This window comes from Crinia signifera, chromosome 5 (genome assembly GCF_055691185.1).
Source record: "Crinia signifera chromosome 5, ASM5569118v1, whole genome shotgun sequence".
Classification (NCBI taxonomy): domain Eukaryota; kingdom Metazoa; phylum Chordata; class Amphibia; order Anura; family Myobatrachidae; genus Crinia; species Crinia signifera.
This window is the reverse complement of record NC_139221.1, coordinates 148,183,920-148,189,416: the sequence shown is the minus strand read 5'-3', so window position 1 is coordinate 148,189,416 and position 5,497 is coordinate 148,183,920. Positions and strand designations below refer to the sequence as shown.

At 41.0% G+C, this 5,497-nt stretch overlaps 1 long non-coding RNA gene across 1 annotated transcript; it reads right to left on the bottom strand.

Annotated features, from left to right (window-relative positions):
• Positions 1-1,393: 1,393 nt before the first annotated feature.
• Positions 1,394-5,246, bottom strand: LOC146079568 (uncharacterized). Its single transcript, XR_014474616.1, has 3 exons — positions 5,179-5,246; positions 4,575-4,642; positions 1,394-1,455 (listed from the first exon to the last, which is right to left on the bottom strand). It is a non-coding gene; the product is annotated as an uncharacterized LOC146079568 (long non-coding RNA).
• Positions 5,247-5,497: the final 251 nt, after the last annotated feature.

The window sequence follows — 5,497 nt, the reverse complement described above, 5'->3', positions numbered from 1 at the left end:
CCATGATGTATATTTAACAAAAATTTTAATGATCTCTAGCAGACTTTACTCTGTGTTTATGTGACAGCTGCACATTTCTTATACTGTATATAATGTATATCGGTGTCACATGTTTAACCAGCAGTCTGTCTCTCTTCAGATTCGTCTCTGGTTATTCATAAGCGCCTGCAGTGAAGCAGAACTGTTCATATATATTGCTTTATATTGTCTGTCCTCCTTTGAAATCAGTAACTATCTTCCACAGACAAGGATTGTTATATGTCACCACCTGCAGAATTTCACTTTGTAAACAGTACCAGGTGTTTTAAAACAAGAAAAACCCCTCTTTGCACCTGCACAGGTTTTGTTACTTTTATTTTGCATAACTTGTTGCCAATAGGACAGCTGATACTACATTAACTATTTGTATTCACTTTAACACACAGGTTCTCAAAGTCGGTCCTCAGGACACCACACAGTGCATGTGTTGCAGGTCTCCTCGCAGAATCAAGTGAAGTAATAACAGCTCCCCGGGCCCCTCCAGAGGCTGGGGGCACAGGACAGCTGTACCCAGGGCACCCCCCTGCCAGTGTGCATGCCCCAGCGATGAACGGTGAGCGCTGCTGCGCCCTCCCGCATCATCGCTGGGAAAGCCGCTTATCTGCTGGTATTACTATAGCAGATGAGCTGCTTTGAGGACGGCTTTGCATAACTCTGCGCTATGCAAAGCCGTCTTTTCCCCACCATAGGTGCCAGGCAGGGGGAAAGCCGCTCAGTGTATACACACTTTCCCCCAGCGATGAACACGATCATCGCTGTCCATACACGCTGGGCATAGTCGCCCAGTGTGTATGAACCTTAACAGTATCAATAATAACTTCACTTTACAGTACAACATATTGATATATACAATATTTTTTGTTTAAGTGAGCTAATGTAACACCCCAATAAGGGTTAATGTTTATACATAAACTAAAATGTTATATGGTTGTGATACAGTAAATCTAGCAGATATCAAAAGTAATATTAGTAGTTAATTAATTATTTAGGAAAAGTATTAATGTGTTAATACCCCTTATTAATAGAATATTGTGAACTGAACACTGTTTACCCCTTTCCTGAACTGACAATGGACTTGTCCTCCTAGCCCATTAGGGTGGACTATACCATATACCCTGCTTTAAAGGGGAGAACTGTGAGGAATATTCCAGAAAGGAAAATATACTCTGACAGTTGGCAGAGCCCCTGCTCCTCAGGAAACCCCAGAGCAGGGACTATAGAGGTGCTCAGGGGAAAGAGCGGTAGGTGTGTTGTGGATAGGGGTTGAGGAAAGCTGAAGTGCAGCAGAAAAGCCACTGTGTAGCAGTTGTGGAGAGAAAGTTAAAAGTCAGCAGCATTATTACGCAAGACTTACCTTATGTATTCTCTTGACTTTGGATTACAAATACACAGAGAGTTGACCTTGCAGCGTGGGACCTAAAAAGAAAGAATCTTTGTTATAAATAAGCGCTTAAAGAACAGGTGACTGCAGTCATAATAGGGTTAACCCAAGACTATTGTAGACATAAACAATTATTGCGCAATGATAATCTAGTTCTGGTAAAACGCTATAACCTGTTTTGATATTGTAACGGTTTGTTATACATTGCAGGTGAATGGATAGTTGCTTATTTGTTTGTTGCAGAATAGTACAACTTATGCTCTAAGTAATATTGTTATACATCAATATCTCACCAATGTTACATGGGAAGAATCTCTGATGTTTGTATTTATATATTGATATTGTGTGCATAATAGTATCCTTGATTTCCATCAGTTCCTTTAAGAAAAACGGAGTTCCAGCTTAATAAAATTACTCTATTATTTTTCCTCGTGAGTTATTGTGGTGAGCTGTGGATAATTGCTGTTGCAAGATAACCTGTAAGGATAAAGATACTTATCTGTGAGAGTATCACATTTGGCGTCCGCGAACAGGATAGGAACAAGATGTTGGATATCCAGACTCCTGTGTTAACTTTGAGACGGAGATTGTTACCCATGTCACCCAGGCAAAGAACAATGGCATCACCAATCACAATGCCTTACTACCCTGGAGCCCCATGGCTGCCAACTTATTCTGGGAAAGCATGTACTCCAGGTAACAGTATATTTAAGGACTTCAAGTCAAAACTGCTGTCACTATTTTGCATAGGTTCCCTTAATGAGCCACACAAGGTGGAAATATTGATCGGACAGTTAAGAGGCCTAGCCCTTCGGGAAGTAAACTCTTGGTCTACTGAACAGAAGAAGAACGTAGAAGACATATTTAAAAAATTGTCCACTATTTTTGATTTGCAAACTTTATCTAAACTTAAAATTAATTTCTATGGAAGAAAGCAACAGCCCCATGAATCCTTAAGAGAATTTGCTCTCAGTTTGCAGGAATCACTCAAAGAACTACAGAACTTTGACCCCCGTGAAAAACAACAAGAGGATGAAACATTGACCAGTCAATTTATAGAAGGAGCTCTCGGGGATGCAGTGCGTACTACATTATGCATGGTGAGATCACAGAATCCAACTTGCCCTTTCCCTGAATTTAAGGAGACTGTTATCAAAATTCTGGGACTGAATACATCTTCTGAAACGACCTCCTCCTTATCAGTGGAAAATTCTGAGGCCAGAAGTCCCTCTAAAATCAGCTATAATGAAAGAAAAAAAACCATGGCACCCAAAGAGGCAGTCATACAGCATGCTCAGTTATCCTCCTGCCCTGACCAAAGTGAAGTATTAAAAAGCAAGATTGAAGAATCTATCCAGGGTTTTACAGAACTGTGCAGGGAGGTGGAAAACCCAACGAAAGAGCAATTGCTTCCTCAAGAACAACAGAAAGGTTATATCGAAAAGAGAGCCAGGAATTCGAGAATTAAACGGACCTACCAGTTTGACGCACAGGGATTGCCAGTATGTCAATGCCATAGACAAAAGGAACATGTTCAGTTCAACTGCAGGCAACATGAGAATTTAAACTCAAACCCTGAGGCAGAGGATCAGTGCTTAGGAAGCACAGCAAGAATTGATCAACCTGTGGATGACAGACAAGATATAGGTCCAGAAACAGTATTGCAAAACCAGGCTAAAAATGTTGGTGTACCTAATGCAGGCAGTGTTCTGCCAGCCAGCACAAGGAACATTTTGGGTCGAGTATTATGGTTTAATGTCCAACGGGGTTATGGCTTTATAAACCGTATTGACACCAAGGAAGATGTATTTGTGCACTATACTGCCATTAAGAAGAACAACCCCAGGAACTTCTTCTGCAGTTTGGAAGAAGGAGAGTTGGTGGAGTTCAATGTGGTGATTGGAAAGAAGGGCACCAAAGCTACTAATGTAACTGGTCCTAATGGTGTTTCAGTGCAAGGCAGCAAATATGCAGCAGGTCGCAGTCCATATGCCAATGTCCCAGTGCAGAGAAAATCAGTTGGGAGGACAGTTGAACAAAATGTAGAGCAACAGAGTGAAGTGGTGCAGCAGAACCTACAGGATACTAACAAACCACAATCACTTCCAGAGCCAGAATACCAGATTAAACCTAGAATGGATGACACACATGCCGGTAAAGTTCACTACAACCAGCCAGATTTAAAAATTGTTGAATATAAGAAAGACATTGAAAGAGTTGCCCACTCAACCACAGCAGAGAGGTTGGGTTCCCATGAACTTAATTGCCTTGGTTCTTTTATGCTAAAGTCTGAATCTATTTTATGTGAAGAACCATATATTTCAGTTAAAGAGCCCTTAACTTCTGTTCCATCAGAGTACAAACTTCCAAATAGTAAATATATTGAGATAAGTTCCAGTGAAACAGCATTAATTATGCACCAGATTTTGAGAAAATATGGAATGAGAAACAGAAGTGCCCCATTTATACAGTATAGGCATTAGATTGAACATAAATGTCAGAATAAGTACTGCTTTTGTCAATATTAATTGTAAAAAGTGTGGTTTTTTTGAGTGCGTGTGTGTGTGTCCACAAATATTAGACTGTTCTTTATTGGATGTTGTCTGTTGTGTGAGGACACACAACGTTCCAGCGGGGAAGTAATGTAACACCCCAATAAGGGTTAATGTTTATACATAAACTAAAATGTTATATGGTTGTGATACAGTAAATCTAGCAGATATCAAAAGTAATATTAGTAGTTAATTAATTATTTAGGAAAAGTATTAATGTGTTAATACCCCTTATTAATAGAATATTGTGAACTGAACACTGTTTACCCCTTTCCTGAACTGACAATGGACTTGTCCTCCTAGCCCATTAGGGTGGACTATACCATATACCCTGCTTTAAAGGGGAGAACTGTGAGGAATATTCCAGAAAGGAAAATATACTCTGACAGTTGGCAGAGCCCCTGCTCCTCAGGAAACCCCAGAGCAGGGACTATAGAGGTGCTCAGGGGAAAGAGCGGTAGGTGTGTTGTGGATAGGGGTTGAGGAAAGCTGAAGTGCAGCAGAAAAGCCACTGTGTAGCAGTTGTGGAGAGAAAGTTAAGGCAGCAGAGCTGCGCAGCTGGAAAGTGTGTGATGCGTTGCTGTAATTAGGAGAATACTTACCAAAAGGGCTCCGGTGATTTCCCGAGGTCCCCTTGAGCAGCGGTGACAGAGGCGGTGACTGATCCAAGCTGTGATCGATAAAGAAGAGGGTGTGGTGAGTGATTGTCCAGCCCCAAGGCAGCACAGTACAGCCTCCTGCATATCCCACAGATCAGCCCAGAGATAGTCCAGCCGGAGACAGCCTACAGGATGGCCCACAGATAGCTGTAACGCCCCTGCAATAACCTCATAGCCAGCCTAACACCTCTCCCGGCTAAAGAAAGCATTGTGTGTGACATTCACCTCATCCAGGCAGCAATAAGCAGTACCTACACTGGCATTTGGGGAGAGACTCTAGTAGTTAATACTGCACACAATACCCAAGGCGTCCTTAGCTACAAGTTAGGAGGAAGGGAGTAGTGGCTGCTGAATCAGCCCCAAAGCTGCATATTACAGAAGTGGACTGACACTTATAGAGACACTTGTGGCAATTATACTGCTAAGGGAAAATTGCTTATATCATTCTACTCAGGATATTCCAAAAAGATTGCTAGCTTCTGTCATCTATTATCAGATTATTTGACGTTCAAGTTAAAAGTCAGCAGCATTATTACGCAAGACTTACCTTATGTATTCTCTTGACTTTGGATTACAAATACACAGAGAGTTGACCTTGCAGCGTGGGACCTAAAAAGAAAGAATCTTTGTTATAAATAAGCGCTTAAAGAACAGGTGACTGCAGTCATAATAGGGTTAACCCAAGACTATTGTAGACATAAACAATTATTGCGCAATGATAATCTAGTTCTGGTAAAACGCTATAACCTGTTTTGATATTGTAACGGTTTGTTATACATTGCAGGTGAATGGATAGTTGCTTATTTGTTTGTTGCAGAATAGTACAACTTATGCTCTAAGTAATATTGTTATACATCAATATCTCA